The sequence below is a fragment of the Loxodonta africana genome, chromosome 5, assembly GCF_030014295.1.
Source record: "Loxodonta africana isolate mLoxAfr1 chromosome 5, mLoxAfr1.hap2, whole genome shotgun sequence".
Lineage (NCBI taxonomy): Eukaryota > Metazoa > Chordata > Mammalia > Proboscidea > Elephantidae > Loxodonta > Loxodonta africana.
The window spans coordinates 73,970,785-73,988,936 of record NC_087346.1 but is presented as its reverse complement, the minus strand read 5'-3'; positions in this window follow the sequence as shown (position 1 = coordinate 73,988,936).

Here is an 18,152-nt window from a genome sequence, read left to right as displayed (position 1 = left end):
TTCAGTTAGTTTTCAATAACGTTTTTCAGTTCTAGAATATGCATTTGGTTCTTCTTTATATCTTCTATTTATTCTCTGAGACTTTCTATTTTTCTATTTGTTTCAAGAATGTTCGTGATTGCTTGCTGGAACAGTTTCATAATAGCTGCTTTTATGTCCTTGTCTGATAGTTCCAACATCCATCTGCGTCATTTTAGGATTGGTGTTTTCTAAGTGTCTTTTCCATTGAGTTAATATTTTTTATATGTTGAGAAATTTAGGATTGTATCCTGGACATTCTGAATACAGGTATACCTCATTTTATTGCACTTCACCTTATTGCGCTTTGCAGATATTGCATTTTTTACAATCGAATGTTTGTGGCAACCCTGTGTCAAACAAGTCTATCAGCACCATTTTTCCAACAGCATGTGCTCACTTTGTGTCTTTGTGTCACATTTGGGTAATTCTCACAATGTTTAAAACTTTTACATCACGATATTATAACTGCTATGATGATCTGTGATCAGTGATCTTTGATGTTACTATTGTAATTGTTTCGAGGTGCCATGAACTGCACCCATATAAGATGGCAAACTTAATATATAAATGTTGTGTGTGTTCTAACTGCTTCACTGACCAGCCATTTCCCTGTCTCTCTCACTCTCCTCGAGCCTCCCTATTCCCTGAGACACAACAATATTGAAATTAGGCCAACTAATAACCCTACAATGGCCTCTAAGCGTTCAAGTAAAAGAAAGTGTTGCATGTCTCTCACTTTAAATCAAAAGCTAGAAATGATTAAGCTTAGTGAGGAAGGCATGTCAAAAGCTGAAACAGGCAGAAAGCTAGGCCTCTTGTGCCAACTAGCCAAGTTGTGAATCCAAAGGAAAAGTTCTTGAAGGAAATTAAAAGGGCTACTTCAGTCAATACGTAAATGATAAGAGAGCAAAACAGCCTTAATTGCTGATATGGAGAAAGTTTTAGTGTTCTGGATAGAAGATCAAATCAGCCACTACATTCCCTTAAACCAAAGCCTAACCCAGAGCAAGGCCCTAACAGTCTTTAATTCTATGAAGACTGAGAGAGGTGAGGAAGCTGTAGAAGAAAATTTAAAACTAGCAGAGGTTGGTTCATGAGGTTTAAAGAAAGAAGTCATCTCTATAACATAAAAGTACAAGGTGAAGCGGCAGGTGCTGATGTAGAAAATGCAGCAAGTTATCCAGAAGATCTAGCTAAGATAATTCATGAAGATGGCTACACTAAACAACAGGTTTTCAGTGTAGATGAAATTGCCTTATATTGGAAGAAGGCGACATCTATGGCTTTCATAGCTAAGAAGAGAAGTCATGCCTGGCTTCAAAGTTTCAAAGGACAGTCTGACTCTCTTGTTTGAGGCTAATGCAGCTGGTGGCTTTAAATTGAAGCCAACACTCATTTGCCATTCCAAAAATCCTAGGGTCCTTATGAACTACACTAAATCTACTCTGCCTGTGCTCTACAAATGGAACAACAAAGCCTGGATGACAGCACACCTGTTTACAACATGGTTAACGAATATTTTAAGCCCACTGTTGAGACTTACTGCTAAGGAAAAACAAAAAAAAAAAACTCATTTTAAAATATTACTGCTCATTGACGATGCACCTGGTCACCCAAGAGCTCTGATGGAGATGTACGAGATTAATGTTTTTATGCCAACTAATACAACATACATTCTGCAGTCCATGAATCAAGGAATAATTTTAATTATTATTAAAATTTAATTATTATTATTTAAGAAATACATTTCTTCAGGCTATAGCTGCCAGAGATAGTCATTCCTCTGATGGATCTGGGCAAAGTAAATTGAAAACCTTCTGGAAAGAATTCACCATTGTAAATGCCATTAAAAATCATTCATGATTCATGGGAGGTAAAAATATCAACAAACTTTCACCAGGAATATGGAAAAAGTTGATTCCAACCCTCACGGATGTCTTTGAGGTGTTCAGAACTTCAGTGAAGAAGTAACTGCAGATGTGGTAGAAATAGCAAGTGAACTAGAATTAGAAGTGGAGCCTGAAGATATGACTGAATTGCTGCAATCTCATGACAAAACTTTAATGGATGAGGAGTTGCTTCTTATGGATGAGCAAAGAAAGTGGTTTCTTGAGATGGAGTCTACTCCTGGTGAGGATGCTGTGAACATTCTTGAAACAATAACAAAGGATTTAGAATATTACATAAATTTATTTGATAACACAGTGGCAGCTTTGAGAGGATTGACTCCAATTTTGAAAGAATTTCTACTGTGGGTAAAATGCTATCAAACATCATCACATGCTACAGAGAAATTTTTTGTGAAAGGAAGAGTCCATTGATGTAGCAAACCTCACTATTGTCTTAAGACATTGCCACAGCCACCATAGCCTTCAGCAGTCACCGCCCTGATTAGTCAGCAGACGTCAACATCAAGGCATGACCCTTCACCAGCATGAAGATTACAACTCACTGAAGGCTCAGATGATGGCTCACATTTTTTAGCAATAAAGTGTTTTTCAATTAAGATATGTACATTTTTTTTTAGACATAATGCTATTGGACACTTAATAATCTACAGTATAGTATAAATATAACTTTTGTATGCATTGGGAAACCAAAAAAATCATGTGACTCGCTTTATTGTAGTACTCTGGAAAGGAACCCACAGTTTCTCTGAGGTATGCCTGTAGTATGTTCTAAAACCCTGGGTCTTCTTGAGTCCTACAGAAATGTTAATATTATTGTTTAATTAAGAAGTTGACCTGATTAGGTTCAGACCACAAGTTCCAGCTTGCCTCCTGTAGGCTGCACTTCCAAAGTGAATTCAGATTTAATTCTGAATTTATATGTTTAGTTTTTGTCTCTCCCATTACATCCTGAGCTCAGTGCTACCACTATACTGCCATTACTAGCATAGTATCTACTAGCACAGAGAATACTCCATAAATGTCTACTTTGTACTGGGAAAGTAGATGAACTAGAGAGTGACTTTTGGGTAAGCAAAATGGTACAAGAATAAATACGACAGGCATATGAAGTTCTAAATTTTCCTCAACTGAAGTAGCGGGAATATATTGGGGAAAATAGGAGGCAATGCTAAATACAACAGTAAGGAAAACATAGGTTTTGTTTGGATGAAGTACACAAAAATAACTCAATGTAGAATTTTTGAGCAGGAGAGCAGCCTTAAGATAATTACTATTTGAGAAAGTCCAATCAGAATTTTGGAAACCCTGGTGGCGGAGTTGTTAAGTGCTATGGCTGCTAACCAGAAGGTTGGGAGTTCGGATCTATGAAACACTCCTTGCAAACTCTATGGGGCAATTCTACTCTGTCCTATAGGGTCGCTATGAGTCGGAATCGACTTAACGGCAATAGGTTTTGGAATCAGAGCTTAGAATGTAGCCCAGATAGAAAAGCTCGAGAGTGGAGAGGTCATCTATGAGGCTGCTTCAAAAACTTCATGCGTGAGGTACCATTTAGGTGTGCACTCCATAAGCAGACCATCCTTAATTCCAATTCCAGCTCTGCCACTTGAGTAGCTGTGTGAACCTGGACTGGTTATTGAATGTCTTTAAGCATGCATCTCCTTATCTGAAAATGGGGGTAATAATAATATTACCTATCTTGTGGTTTGATGTGGTACTAAAATGAAAAAAAGAAATGTTACAAAGTGGTTTATAATAATAGAAGGAAAATAGTAGTGACTGTGAACAATAGGTGAAACTAAAGAATCATTACAAAAATAAAAAATAATTTATATGACATATGTGAATTTTTGGTAAAATACAAGGAAGGGAGGGAGGGAGAAGATATTAATGGAGGGAGGAAAAAATGAAGAGAGGAAGAAGGGGGAAAGAAGGAAAGGAAGGAACAATGGAGGGGAAAAAAATTTAATTTTTAATCACCTGAGTATAAGGATGTCAGAGCTTGGATGTGTGTAACAGAAACCCAAAAGAACGATTGTCTAAACATGTTTAAAATTTACTCTCTGATGCAAAAGGCTAACAACTGCTTCTTCCATCTTGTTGCTCTCCACTGCTGGCTCTAACCTGGCACACCACACATCAGCATTTCTGCCACTGAAAAAAGGAAAGAGGAAAGGGTAGGCACACATTCTTCTGTGCAGGGCACAAGCTAGAAGTTGCTCACCTTGTTTCTCTTCATATATCTAGCTTTGAGGGAGACTGGGAAATGAACTCTTCATTCTGTTTTACATTACACCCAACTCAAAATTCTACTTCTATGAAAGATGGAAAGGTCTATTTCTAAGGAAGATAGAAAGAATGAATATTGGGAGGCAAATCACAGTCTCTGCCACAATTACACTCTCACTTCCCATAGATAAGCACTACAAAATTTTTGGTGTATTTTCTTCCATCTTTTTCTATGAAATGTATATGTTTCTGAAATCAACTTAAATAAATAAATGATAACATTTGATAGCAGATTGGGTTTGTAAATTAAGAAAAATTATAACTGACTTCAAATTTCTATCCTAAATGCCCTTAGAAGGGAGTAGAGGACCATGAAGTTCTCAGTTTCAGACCCTGAAATATTTGTAATGGTGGCTAAACACTCTGTTAGAGATATTCTACTAAAACTACAGAACCTGAGTATATACAATCGATAGAAGACATAGTATTCTTAGTATCAATTGCTCAAAGGTGATAGTTGAAGCCAAGCACAGTTATGAGGGAATTATCCTGAGTCACTAAACATGAAAAGACTAAAAAGCAAAGAACAAAGGAGAGAGAGTTGTTGAAAACTCACAGAGGTAAAGAAGTAGTGTTTATATCCAATGGACCTAGAAAAAAGGCAGTACTGGTTTTCAGTCATTAGTAAAAGGAAGTAATTTAGCCTATTAGTGGAAAAAGTCAGTCTCTGTAGCCAGTCAGGCCTGATTTTATCTCCCTTCTCTCTACCTCACCATCCCTGGCTGTGGGATCTTGAGCAAATTTCATAACCTATCTGAACTCTGGAAATCCTGGCGGCGTAGTGGTTAAGCACTAAGGCTATTAACCAAAAGGTTGGCAATTTGAGTTCACCAGGCGCTCCTTGGAAACTCTATGGAGCAGTTCTACTCTGTCCGATAGGGTCGCTATGAGTCAGAATTGACTCAACAACAATGGTTTTTTTTTTTTTTTTTTTTTGGTATCCAAACTCCAACAATCTCATCTGCACAGTGGAGATAACCTCTACCTTGAGGACTTCTTGCATGAAGTAGAGACAACTTATTTCAAATGCCTACTTCTCATAGTAAGCTATTAGTAGCAGGAAATAAACACTCATATTCACGTATTGTTGCTTTTAGCTTATTTTATTAGTTATCTCACCTATATTTATTATTTGTATATGGAATTTCAAGAAGTACTCATTTTTGCTTTTCATTTTTAATTTTGCTATAACTGACTTCTTTCCATTAAAACTGTGACTTCCAAACTTTTCCATATATTCTCTCAAGTTTTCAAACCCTTGGTTTCTAGAAGATTTTAAAATGAGGCTTTTGTTTTTCCTGATGTCTAGAATGAACACTCAAAACTGTAATTTTTGTCTGTGGTTTCAGGGGAGAGAACATGTGTCTCTACTGTTGTCCTTTTCCATCATTTTTGTCTGTTGGTTAGTTCAGGTTCAGGAGGAAAGGGCAGGGATGGCAAAGGTGGAAAGAGGAAAAGTTACTTCATTCCCCAAGTCCACACAGACTCTAAACTCAAGGAAAGCCACTAGTTGGATTTCCTGTTTTTGTGGGGGTGTTTTGTTACATGGTAGTCACCTTTTGCTGAAGCCTGGATGGTTTCCTTGAAAACAGCAGTCAACAGTTGGCTAACCAGACTTAGCAAGACTGGTCCTGACACAGGAAGCCACAAAATGATGAGAGACCTGGGGATACCCAAAGGAAGTCAATAGGGTGTGCTCTCATGTTCTTCCAAGTCTAGGCTTGCAAAGCCTTCTGAGGCTTCTGGAAACCTTCCATGAGTGACAGTAAGAAACTTTCAGCCAAAAGGCTCTAAGGGATGATTCTTAAAAACTTGATTGCTTACGTTTACAAAGTCTGTTAAATTTTTGCCTCCTTAGAGTTGTCCGTTGAAAAAATATTTGCAAGTAGGGTTCTCAGAGAATTTTATTTATGAATAATAATAGCATTGGCTTTTTTCCATTTGTCTCCCAAAATTCATTCTCCATCATTCTCTGTCTGGTTCTGTGTCCCCAGAAGCTGACCTATGCAGACTGCTTCACCATAGCTTCTAGTTGGGTTTGGCTAATGGAAAGCACTAATTGGAAATTGCAGTGTGTGAGAAGAGAAAGATTGGAGCATTTCTTCCCTGCTCTCTTCTTGCTATACCACTGCCTCTCTGTGCCTCTGGCTGGAGCCCTCTTCCAAGGTTCTGGTTCTTACCGGACTCTGCAAACACTAATTCCCCTCATAAGAGCTTCTTGTGTTAGTATCTGGGTTCCTCATCATCTCATTTGTTCCCATAACCCTGACCATACTCTGTAAGTAGTCTCTTCAAGTGAGTCATTTGGTTTGAAATTCTGTTTCCTGCTGGCTCCCTGACTGATACGAACAATGATCATGTTTTAAAACATGATCCCTAAGCTTCATCCCAATCCCGAAATGTATCATTAGCATTACTAACTCATTCTACAGATGAGAAAATAAGGTTTAGACAAGTAAAATATCCAAAGTCACACATTTAGTGAGTCACAGAGTTGGGATTCAAACTCTAGTCCTTCTAACAAGAGTCATTTTCTTCATTCCATTTAAATATGTAAGCAAGTTCTATTTATACCATACTTGCAAAGACTAATTTCATTTAAATGTTAGTCAGAATTTATGTCAGTTGTCTTATGAACGTATTAAGGCTGAACCCTTATTTTGAAATGGAATTTGGTGAAATTCAAGTACAGTATCCCTTGGTAAAATGTTTTAAAGACTATAATAAAAACAGAGGATCTTTATTTAAAACAATGGTAAAATTTGACAATCTGCTCTTACGTGTTGCTAACATTAACTCTTCTTTGCCCTTTAGCTGTTTTGGCCAACACCCTTGGTTACAAGGCAACAACCATTCCCAATACCCTTACCCCTATCTCTTTTACATTATAAAAGGTAGTTTCCCCCAGACTCCTTTGCAAGTATCTGTAGCCAAATAACAGTAAGAGTATTTCCTTCACCGATAAAAAATAGAGAGAGAGGGGGAACCCCTTCTTTTTGTCCCTGACCGTTTCTTCATCTTTAGGTCAATGGTATGATGCCTAGAGCTACAGCAGTCACCTTGTGACCATGAACCAACATAGCTAAAGTTGCCAGATTTACCAAATAAAAATACACGATGCCCAATTAAGTATGAATTTCAGATAAACCATGATTAAAGTTTTACTATAGGCATGTCCCAAATATTCCATGGCACCTACTAAAAAAAGTACTATATACCCTTTTTTCCCCCCAAAAAAATGGCTATTAGGAGATAGGATTCAACTTAAACCCTGGTTTCACTAATCCTCAAAGCCCTGAGTTTTGTTGTTAATCTTTTGTTACATATTGAACAGATAAAAAGAATATTTATAAAATAGATGTATGACACAAAGAAAAACGGTACACTGAACACCCAGCTACTCCCCACCCAGTTTAAGAAAAAAAGCAACCTCGAAGGCAACCTGTATCCTGAATTTTGTTTATCCTTCCTTTGCCTTTTTGTCATTCCCTTGCTTTCTTTTGTTCATATTTAACCCCCTTTAAAGAATTAAAATACTATATTTTAAAATGCAGTAAAGATACCGTACCACCACCACCACCATTTTTTTTTTTTTGAAACAAGGCAACGCGAACGCAGCTAGAAATAGGAAGTTCTTCATCTTGATCACCAGAAAATTAAGAGCAGAGAAGTTGCTCTTTTAAGAGGAAGTTAGTTTTCTAGACAAACGCCGGTACACTGATAACTCTAAAAACAAGAAAGAGAAGCAAAGTCTCACAGTTAGGGGTCTGGGGTTTTGATCTTTGAGTGTTTTTAGAGAAGTAACCTCAACTGCGAGGTTTGCAAAGGGGTTCCCCTGCCCCTCCCCCAGCTCAGCACTAGGCAAATAGACGCCGGCCCAAGCCTCCCTCCTGAGATCCTGCATATGTTTTCTTGTTAAATGACTCTTCGTATGGTTATCTCCTCTCGGGATACATCTGCTGGGTGCCTCACATCCTCACTCTGCTTTCATCCCTTCGTATCTCAACACATCGTTTCCTCCGGTTCCGGTGCCAGAGTGGAAGGGAGCCATCCACTCCGGCCGCGCTCTGGGATTGGCAGCGAATGAATGATTGGCAGCGGACATCTCTGTCAGGGCTTTGGCATGCGGCAGAGTAGAAGCCCCGTGCTAATGAATGCCATCTACACTTACCAGATGTGCCACTGGGTGACATGCCAGATCCTTTACACAATGCCATTCTGCCGGACACGAGACAGCTGGGAGGGAGGGGGGAGTCTTTTAATGCCTTGGGGTGTGAGTGGGTCTGCCTTTCCTTTATTTTTTATTCAGACCTCCCGCCACCGCCCATATGCCCAATCAGTTCCCTTCATACTGAACTAAGACCTATGGCTGAGGGCGTCTCTGGCGGAGACAGAACTGCGGCAGGAGAGCTTGAGTTCCCTTAACATCTTCCCGCGGTCTCCTCTACGCGCATCGCTTCTCTGCCTCTCCCTTGAGGTTGTTCACCCCATCCAAGCTCAGGAAAGGGAAACAGTCATTAAAAGTTAAAGAAAGAAAAACAGTGGGGGCTCTGGAAAGGCAGGAGGGGAAGAAACCACACTTCCCATTTCCTCCAAAAAAGATTTCTCTTTCCCTACGCTAATTCTGTAAGGATGAGCTTCCCAGGCCCCATCCTTCCGGTAGCCTTTCCTTGCTTTTTAGTCTCCCAGAGTCCACCAGGAACTGGAGAGTATTTATCCGCAAGGGTGATATCCTGTCAGTGCCGGTCCCACGTTCAGGATGAAGTAGTTGTCTTAGGGTGGAGGTGACCAACATCCATGTCGTTTGAAGAGGAATTTTTCCTGGAGTGGGATGGACAAGGTGGGAGGAAAGGGAAAATGATGAGAAAACCACTTCTGATGAGCGGGGGGTGGGGGGGAGGGGAAAGCGGGGGGTGCGAGCGTAGGCTCGTGTGTGTTCCCCCAGCCCAGCTGTCCACTGAGGCTGGAGAAAGGCGGAGGCTGGGCCGGGGGAATTCCAAGCTGGTCCCTGCTCTTTCTCTAGCTCTGCCAGTCGAGGCTGCTCCGAATCCCGGGTGCTTGAGAGGGGCAGGCCTCTGCTCCCCACCTCCAACCTTCTGACACACACCGCCCTAGTCTGCCCCCCTACAACACACGTGCGCGCTCTCGGGCCGCCCAGGCACCGCTCCCACGCGCGGACCCCTTGCAGTCGCCCGCCTCTCGCGAGCCGCCCGGCCCTTCCCGGTCACCCCACCCCCGCCCGCTGCCGAGGCTCCAGATGGCGGCTCTTCTCGCTCGGCTCGAGGCCCCCAGACGCCGCCCGGCAGCAGCGGGCGGTTGCTCCCTCCCTCCCAGCTGCTGCTGCGGAGACAGGCCCCGCGCTCCAGGGCTGACAGTATCTGCTGCCGGTCGGGACCCGGGCGCGAGCAGGGAAGCCCAAGAGGCGCGCAGGAGCGGTACTCGCAGGGCGAGAGGCCACCGCGCCCAGGTGAGGAGGCCGCATTGGTACGTCGCGAGGAGGGGAGGAGGAGTCTGACAGCTCTGGGACCACCCTCACCCGCCACCCCACCCGCCACATTCGGGGCGGAGCAGTGGCTGGGCCAGAGCGCTCCGCGGGCAGCGAAGAGTGGCCGCGGGGCCACCAGGAGGGGGCGCCCAGCACCCCGGAGCCCCGGCGAGAGGGCGGGCTCTGCCTGGACGTCCCGCCCCAGCCGCGGGGAAAGCTTTCTCAGCCGAAAAGGTGCCCCCTTCTGCCGGAGAGCGGTAATGCCCACCAGCTCCAATCAACTCCCTTCCCATTTTGTACTCTCACTTGCCTACTCTCTTCGTTCCTATTTCTTTTATTTCTTGCTTGCCCGTTTCCCTTCCTTACCGCCACCCTTTGCATCCTGAACTTTCCTTTTCTTGTCCCTTCACCGACTAGAGGGTTTGTCTGCTGGCTGGAAAGTGGATAAAAAGGGGCTGTATTCATGCTCTGCATTCAGGCTCTGGCTCCTCTCCAGAGTTGCCTCTCTGGGTGCCTACGAAAGCAGCCCTGAGAATGGTGGCTCGTGGGGGTTGAAGGCATTCCCTTCCGGGCCCGGTGCCCGACGACTGTTGGATTTGGGGGTGAGTGATGCTTTTGGGAACAGCACTTTCCTAGAGCGCGGATCTCGGGATTCCCTTTGCTGGGGCGACTACACGGAGTTCTGTGGCTTGTTGCATGATACCCCCCTTCCTTCTACCACGAAGTCAGGACACTCAAGGGCATCTTACACACACACACACACACACAAACATCTAAAGTCAGTCTCCTGGGTCAGTCCTCTCAGTTATTCTCCGAAGTTGCTTATGGCGGTGGGGGGGTGGGGAGGGAGGCGCTAAAAGGCGTCTGTGCCTCGCGTCCCGGCGCCTATTCGACGTACTCTCTAATCCTCCAGGGTGCGGACGCGTGCCCACGATGCCCTCAGACCCTCTGTTCGCGCCGCGGCGGTCAGCATTAGACCCCCAAGAGCACGTTCCATAAGCTCCCAGCACAAATACCCTCGGAAACATTAATCACAAGGACCAGTGAATGTAAAATGTGTGCCTGTGCTGTGTCTGCCTTTTAATCCGGAACGTAATTCTGGAAAGCAACATCAGTCAAGGGCCCTATTAATCCCTTACACGAGCAAATGCGATCTCTGACCTATTAGATTTGTGGCCTGCAATTTCACGAAGAGTTAGCCTCGCTAAAGGAAATGTTCAAAGACAGAAGGAAAACAGAAGAGACCCGCGGCTCGTTAGACCAATAATGGGGTGCACTTCAGTCAAAAGCCACTCCTGGTGTGGAATTTCGGAATCACCTGCGAGGAGCCTGGGAATTAGGTGGGGGACGGGGGGCGGTGAGGTTAGGAGCCAGAGCAGGAACCCAGTTTTCCCTTTTCGGAAGGCTTCAGACCAAAGGACCTAAATTTGAGAGCGGTCTCCCTGCGACTGCGCGAGGACTGGGGGGGAGAGGAGAGAAGGGGACGGTGGAAGCGCAGCCCCAATACGTAGGGGTCAGGATTTACCCCCCGGGGCCTGTTACCCGCTCTTGAGATTTCACTATTATGTTCAATTAATCATATTTCTCTTCGCCCATTTTATTCAAAACCATCTTCTAGGTCCCTCATAATCGTAATTTGCACCATTGCTTTTTATCTTTGATTAATTAAAAAAAAAAGAAACCGAAAAAGATAATAGAGAGTCGGGCCAATAAATTAGCTTTAGGAACCGACGGACGGACGTCTGAGCATGCTGTGTGGGTGGGCACTGCCCACCAAGGCTGTTGGTGGCCGCCGCCAGCGTCCGCGCAACGAGGGGTTAAGGAAAAGGCACGCGGTGCGGGCTGAGTGGAGATCTACTTTGAAATAAGCCCAGCGGGTGCAAACAAAGATTTCCCAGCGCACTAAGTGAAGAGTCCTGTAATAGTTTTTCTTAAGTCTGGAAAGGGAGGAAGAGAAGGACTGAAGGAATGAGGGCAGAAATCATATTTCTTGCAAGGAGGCCTTCTTACTAGCGGATAACCAGGTTTAAAAGCCTGGCCTTATTAGTATCAGGGTCTATTTCTTCTGGACTGGGAAGGAGTTAGATTTATTTCTGCATCTTTTCCTTCCTCCTCACTCCTCTTGTCTACTAAACTGAAGGAGACAGAGATTGATTGGTTGATTCTGTTCTTATTATGATAAGATCTGTAAGTCCTCTGCCAAAAAGTAAAGCTCCTAACACCGAGCCGCTCCCAGCCCTCACAGAGGCGCCGGGCGGGTTCTGGGCTTCTCTTTTCTCTCTCCATGAAATCGATCACGCCTCCAGACGGCGAAAGGAGAGCACTTTGCCACTCTTCACAGCTTCGCCCCAGCCTCTTTAGCTTTCAATTGAAAACCAATTAAAGGTTTCTATAAATCTGTTAGCACCCCTTTTATCTGAGGACCCCTGATGCATGCAATATCTGCCCTTTAGATGCCTCTTCCGTGTTTTGTTTTACAATTGTTGTATCAATATAATGCGGCCTTTCTTCTCCTGTCTCTATAGATACAGATACACAAGGAAAACCAAAGCTATTCAGGCTCCTCATTTGTCCAGCAGCCTAACAGTGGTGCCCTTTCTCTGCTGCTGCTTTCCCTGCTTCGGGAGCAGCAGTCATGGTAGAAGCAGATGGCTACTGATTGGGGGAGCTTTGTAGCTCTAATACTGAATACTTTATGGAAAAGGACTTTATCATGCTTCGTTGGGCAGAGGAACAAGGGGATGAGATTTATGGCCAGGAAAAATAAATCATTTCCAAGTTGCAGCTCCTTCTCACCAGTTGTCTCCTTTGCCCTAGGGTCAAAACACTGAGGAATTGGTTTTATTTTATTTTATTCTCCTTTTTTTTTTTCACTAATAGCACTTTTTAGTCAGGATTCTGACTAAGAGTCAGAAGTCACCCGTGGTGGTTGTTGCTGCATCAGCTTTCTCTGACCTGGGGGGCGGGGGGGGGCGGGGAACAGAAGGGTATGGTCTTTTATGCTGGTTTTGTGCCACATTTTCCTAGATTTCCAGTTACTGCATAAAAATATTATCATTTATTATGCTATTAACTATAGAGAGCAAGAAAGGATGTAAGTGGTCCCATCTGAAAAGGCAAATGAGGATTCTGGTATTGAAGGAGAGGGGAGCTGATGAAGCACAGGGTAATGCAAGCATGCACCCCGCCTACCCTGAAGGGGTCTGAGCTATGAAGGTAACTAAGGATTTGGACTTTGAACTGAATTTTCAAGCTTTGGGGAATATGTAGAATCTAGCTCTCCACTGAAAGCCTAATTTGCCCTAAGACATGCCCATTTTTTTCTCTTTTCTTCTCCTGAGTTTTACAGCTTTTAAGTCCTTTTTCATATGCATCCCTGTTCTTCCTGCCCCCCTCTAGCACCTGTTCCCTTAAAGCAGTGCTACCCTCTCTTCTATTCCCTCCTTGCAATCTTTCCCTCCCAAAGACCATAACATAAAGTCACACAGAAATGCTTCTAATGTAGAGAGGCCCGTGTGCCTGCTAGCATCACAACTCTGGGTCTCCTGTCCTCTACCCTCCTCCATCAGACAGATGCTCCCATCTCTCTGATTTTTGAAATGTCAGTTTTTCAATTCAAGAAATGTTTGTTTAGCACCTTCCATGTCCCAAGCCCCTTTCTCTTGCCTTTTCCGATTCTTTTACCTTGTCCCTAGAAACTAAAGAGGATAGGCCAGAAGGACATACGTGCAGATTCGAGAAGCGTCACCTAACTTTCTGCCACAAGGTAATTCCTCCCTGCCTACCGCCCCACACACCAACAGGCACCTTTGCAACTTACTTCTCTCTGAAGAGGAGAAAAAGGGGAGCAGGAAAGCTAAGACTGAAAGTAATATATATATGTACTTACCCAGCATTTCAAAGTGGCAGGCACCAAGATGCTTTAAATAACTAACTTTTGGGCTCTTGCTATGTGCTAGACTGAATGCTTTGCTAGCTTTACCACATTTAATTCTTATAAACACCCTTTTGGTTAAGTAGTATTATCATCCATCCCAACTTAACAGCGGAGCCCAAATGCACAGTGGTTAAGTGCTTGGCTGCTAACCAAAAGGTCAGCAGTTCAGATCTACCAGCAGCTCTTTGGAAACCCTATGGACAGTTCTACTCTGTCATTATAGGGTTGCTATGGGTTGGAATTGACTCGATGGCAACGGGTTATCGAGTTTTACTTAACAGAATCACTGGTTCACAGGAAACAGAAGCACAAGAGGCTAACTAGCCCAAGCCAGTTGTCCAGCTGGGGGATGTGAGCCCACGTTGGCGCTTGTAAAATTCATGGCCACCCTATGGGATAAGCTAAAACCAAACCCTTTGCAGTCCAGTGGATTCCGACTCCAAGCGACCCTACCGCACAGAGTAGACAGAGCTTCCTCATAGGGTTCCCAAGTAGCGGCTGGTGGATTTGAACTGTCAGCCTTTTGGTTAGCAGTCAAGCTCCTAAACACGGCGTCACGAAGGCTCCCCCTATGGGATAGATGTTGTTTTTGCCATTTTACAAAGGAAGAAATTAAAGTTCAGAGAGACTAATTTGTTCAAAGTCACAACGCTAGCAGATAAGACCCGGCGTTCAAACCTAAAATTTTAGGATTTCAAATTTCCATTGCCTCTCAGAATTTTCAGAAGGAAGAACAACGGGAGCCCACAAGTTACCGCTGTTACTAGGTCCACAGCTCAGGGAGAGGATGCACAGAGCACGAGATAGTGGGCGTGGGATGAGCTTAACCGGCCTGCTCCAGCCAGTGGCTGCGCGGAACCAGCGCCGGACCTGAGGGAGCGGCGCCGCACCACCTCCCTCCCGGCCGCGGACTCCGCGGGCTGTGCTGCCCACAATGCTTCGCGCGCAGCCCGCGTGCCGGCGTCGGGGGCGGGGCCTGAAGGCGGCCACGAAGGGAACGCGGCCCGCTCGAAGCTCATGGACTGAGAGGGAAGGTTGAGGGGTGTGGGCGGCAAGCGTGCCGCCTCCGGGAAGCAGGTCCGTCGTCCTTTGCTCTGCAGACGTGGGAGTATAGGAGCTGGCCAGGGCTGCCCACCCTGCCATTAGGGCCCACCTGCTTCTGAGGCCCCTGCTGAGGCGCGGCCCTATGAGGGACACACGAGGCCGCCGCTTGGAGGCCTTGAGCCCTGACTGGGGAGGACGGCGGGCCCCCCAGTTTTCTCTGAACGCTTCAGGCCCTGCTTTCTGGCCAGGCGCTTGAGTTAAACCGGCCAGGTGTTCACGGTCCCCGGGGTCGCCCTGCCTCAGCTGACTACCTCGCGTTTCTGGAGTGGCGCCCTGGCCTTCTGCCCGCACCAGGCTTGAAGAAAGGGTCTCGGGTGGGCGATGGACGCGAGGGGAATGCAACTCCAATCCACCAGGTCAGAAAACTGACTGCTCTCCCACTAAGCCGAAGGGGAGGAGGATTACGGCCTATGGTTACAACGTTTGGGACCTTCCACTGTTGAATAAGTGTATCCCTGAACTGATTCCCGCCTATTTTGTCCTCCAGTACCTCCTTCTAGCCTCCCTAGAAACATGGAGAAATCCTCAGCCTTCACTGAGGTGCTGTGAAAGCGGATACACAATAGGGTTCCCAAATTTTCTAATAAGGAAACTAAGCCAATGCTAGTAACAGTAGAAATAAACCGAATCCATTGCCATGGAGTCAGTTCCGACTCATAGCGACCCTATGGACAGACTGCACTGCCCAATAGAGTTTCCAAGAAGCCCCTGGTGGATTTGAACTGCCAACCTCTTGGTTAGCAACCATAGCACTTAACTGCTAAAAAAAAAAAAAAACTTCTAAGCCACCGGTAATAATTGCCAGCACTTAACTGAGAATCACAATGTGCCAGGCATTTTTCTCTGTGCTTGTAAGTATCCACAAGGCCTTCACAATAACTCTATGAGGAGGGTTGCCGTTACTACCCTGGGTTCACAGATGAAGGCTTGAAGCACAGGCCAATTAAATGACCCACGTCTTTTCAGCGTCGACATTGGAATCCAGGCTGTCTGGCTCCGCTGGTGGAGGTGAGGGCTTGCTTGAGTCGGAGTCGCTGGCCCTTCCTCTTACGGCAGTTCTCCAGACTTCTAACCAAGGAGACTGTCCCGTAATGAAGGCATTGAGACCTCCCTGGGATGTCCAAGGCTGACATGAAACTAGCCCTGGCTCTTGGCGGTAGTCCCTTACCATCTGTTCAGCGACTGGCTTTCCAAAGCGCGCTCGCTCTGGCTCCCTCACTGAGTCCTCACTGAGACCCGGGAGACCAATTTTGCCAGCCTGACTGAGAAGGAGAACCAAGGCTGAGCGAGGTAACAGGTAGTTCCACTAATAAAAGAACTAACGTAAGCTCAGCTGCTGGAGAAGCGGTGAGAAGACCTAAGGGGGCGAGGGCGTGCACTTGGGCAGGGGACTAAGAGTTTTACGGTTCCCACAGGCCCTGCACTCAGGACGCCTTTCTGCGCAGAGAGTCGCTTAACAGGAGCAAGCATTGGCATTCATTCCAGGCAGGCGGTGAAAACCCGTGACTTTCGAGTCCATTCCAACTCATAGCGACCCTATAGGACAGAGTAGAACCGCCCCATAGAGTTTCCAAGGGGAGCCTCGTGGATTTGAACTGTCAGCCTTTTGGTTAGCAGCAGTAGCTCTTAACCACTATGCTACCAGAGTGTCCACCAGGAAGGTGGTTTAAAAAAAAAAAAAAAAAAACACCAGGAAGGTGGTAAAAAAAAAAAAAAAACAGAAAATGTAGGGGAATTTCCTGCCTCTTTCAGGGCTCAAAGGGAGCGCACCTTGGATTTTTCCTGCCTCGTCTTCACGGTTTGCGCGTGCTGCGTCTAGAAGGGCGAGCCCCTGCTGAAGGTTTCTTGTCTTGTTCTGCTCTGGTCTCTTGGCAATTGGCAGTACAAGGCTCTACCGCTTTAGTGAGTCGTCCCAAATGCAGTGGGAACGGTGTCTGACCTTTTCGATACTGTCGGGGCAGTGCCCTACCCGAGTCTCCCCCAGAAAGACCTCGTTTGTTCACGTTGAAGCCCATCTCCACCGTTTGGCCTCTGCACTCTGCACTCAGCTAACTCCATTGCCGTGCCCTTTACTGAGACACTGGCACCGGAATTGTCCGAGTGCAGCAGGCGCTTCCATGCCTTGCCTCCCAAACTCCGGGTTCAGCCTCAGATCTGTGAGGGGCCTTGGGGATAGGGCAGCTAATCCAGCCCCCCAGATAAGAAATGGAGCCTGCTGCATTGGATTTTCCCAGGATACTTTGACGAGTTCAGTGAAACCTCACATGTCTGGAAACATTATAAGCTTCCTAGGGCCTCAGATAAACTAACTCTAGAACGTAAATAATGCTATCTGGGCATCTGATCACATGTGCAAGGTACTAGACATTAAAATTATATATAGAAAATGTATTCTTTAGGACTGTACTAAGTTTGCTTCTCCGGGACCTGTTGTTCACTTATATGACTTCACACAAACTATTTTCTCAAAAACGTCTTACATGAAAACATGCAACCAGGAGCACTGACTATTTTATGGACGTGCAGTTGAAGAAAATGATAATCCTGAAAGGTTTTGTTTGTTTTTGTATTCCTACCCTCAACAACATTCACCTCAACCCCTTAAGCACACACAAACACAGGACCATGTGTGATCAGACCTAAATTGAATTCTAGGCTGTTAGGAAATCTCAACACCCAAGTCATTATATTCCATGTTATTTCTTCTATTAGGAATTTGTGAATGATTTGTGAACTTGCGAAACCTGGATATTATTCATTTTAATTTTCCTAGGAGCTTTAGAGGAGATTATGAATTATCTGTTGGCTATGCTTACATTACCAGAGACTAAGAAATCAGTCTGGGAGGTGACCTTTCACTCAGTAAATTCAGGACAGCAAATATAATTTTCAATCCCCTTTTCTGTTATGTCCTCCACATCATAATGTAAATCAGGTATTATCTAGTAGTCATGGTGAAAAGAAATATTGTTTGTGACTAGTTGATATTTGAATTCTTTAGGAGACCACTTCTTCAAGTATTAAAACTGAGGAAAGACATACTCATAGTTTTTAAGTGCCTTTGAAAATCTTTTGAAAGTTATAGGCTTTTCTTTTTATTTATTTGAACAGGAAGTTTATTTGACTAGGGCTTTATTTGAATAGGAAATCACGAAAGATAGTTTTCACTCAAGCAGTTCAATTGGTAGTGGGAACAGGGGAGCAGTTTGGATATGGGAGAATACTTTGTGAAAAAAATTAAACTGTATTTCCAAAGCTCTAACAAACCATTGTGCATCATCGCTGTTGTGATTACTAATTGATACCTACTCCCCAAATCTTTTCTTTTTTCCTCCCTTTCCTTAGAAAAAATCAGATGTGTCTCTCCTCGGGCATCAGGAAAGTATTACGTGGACTGATTCCAAGC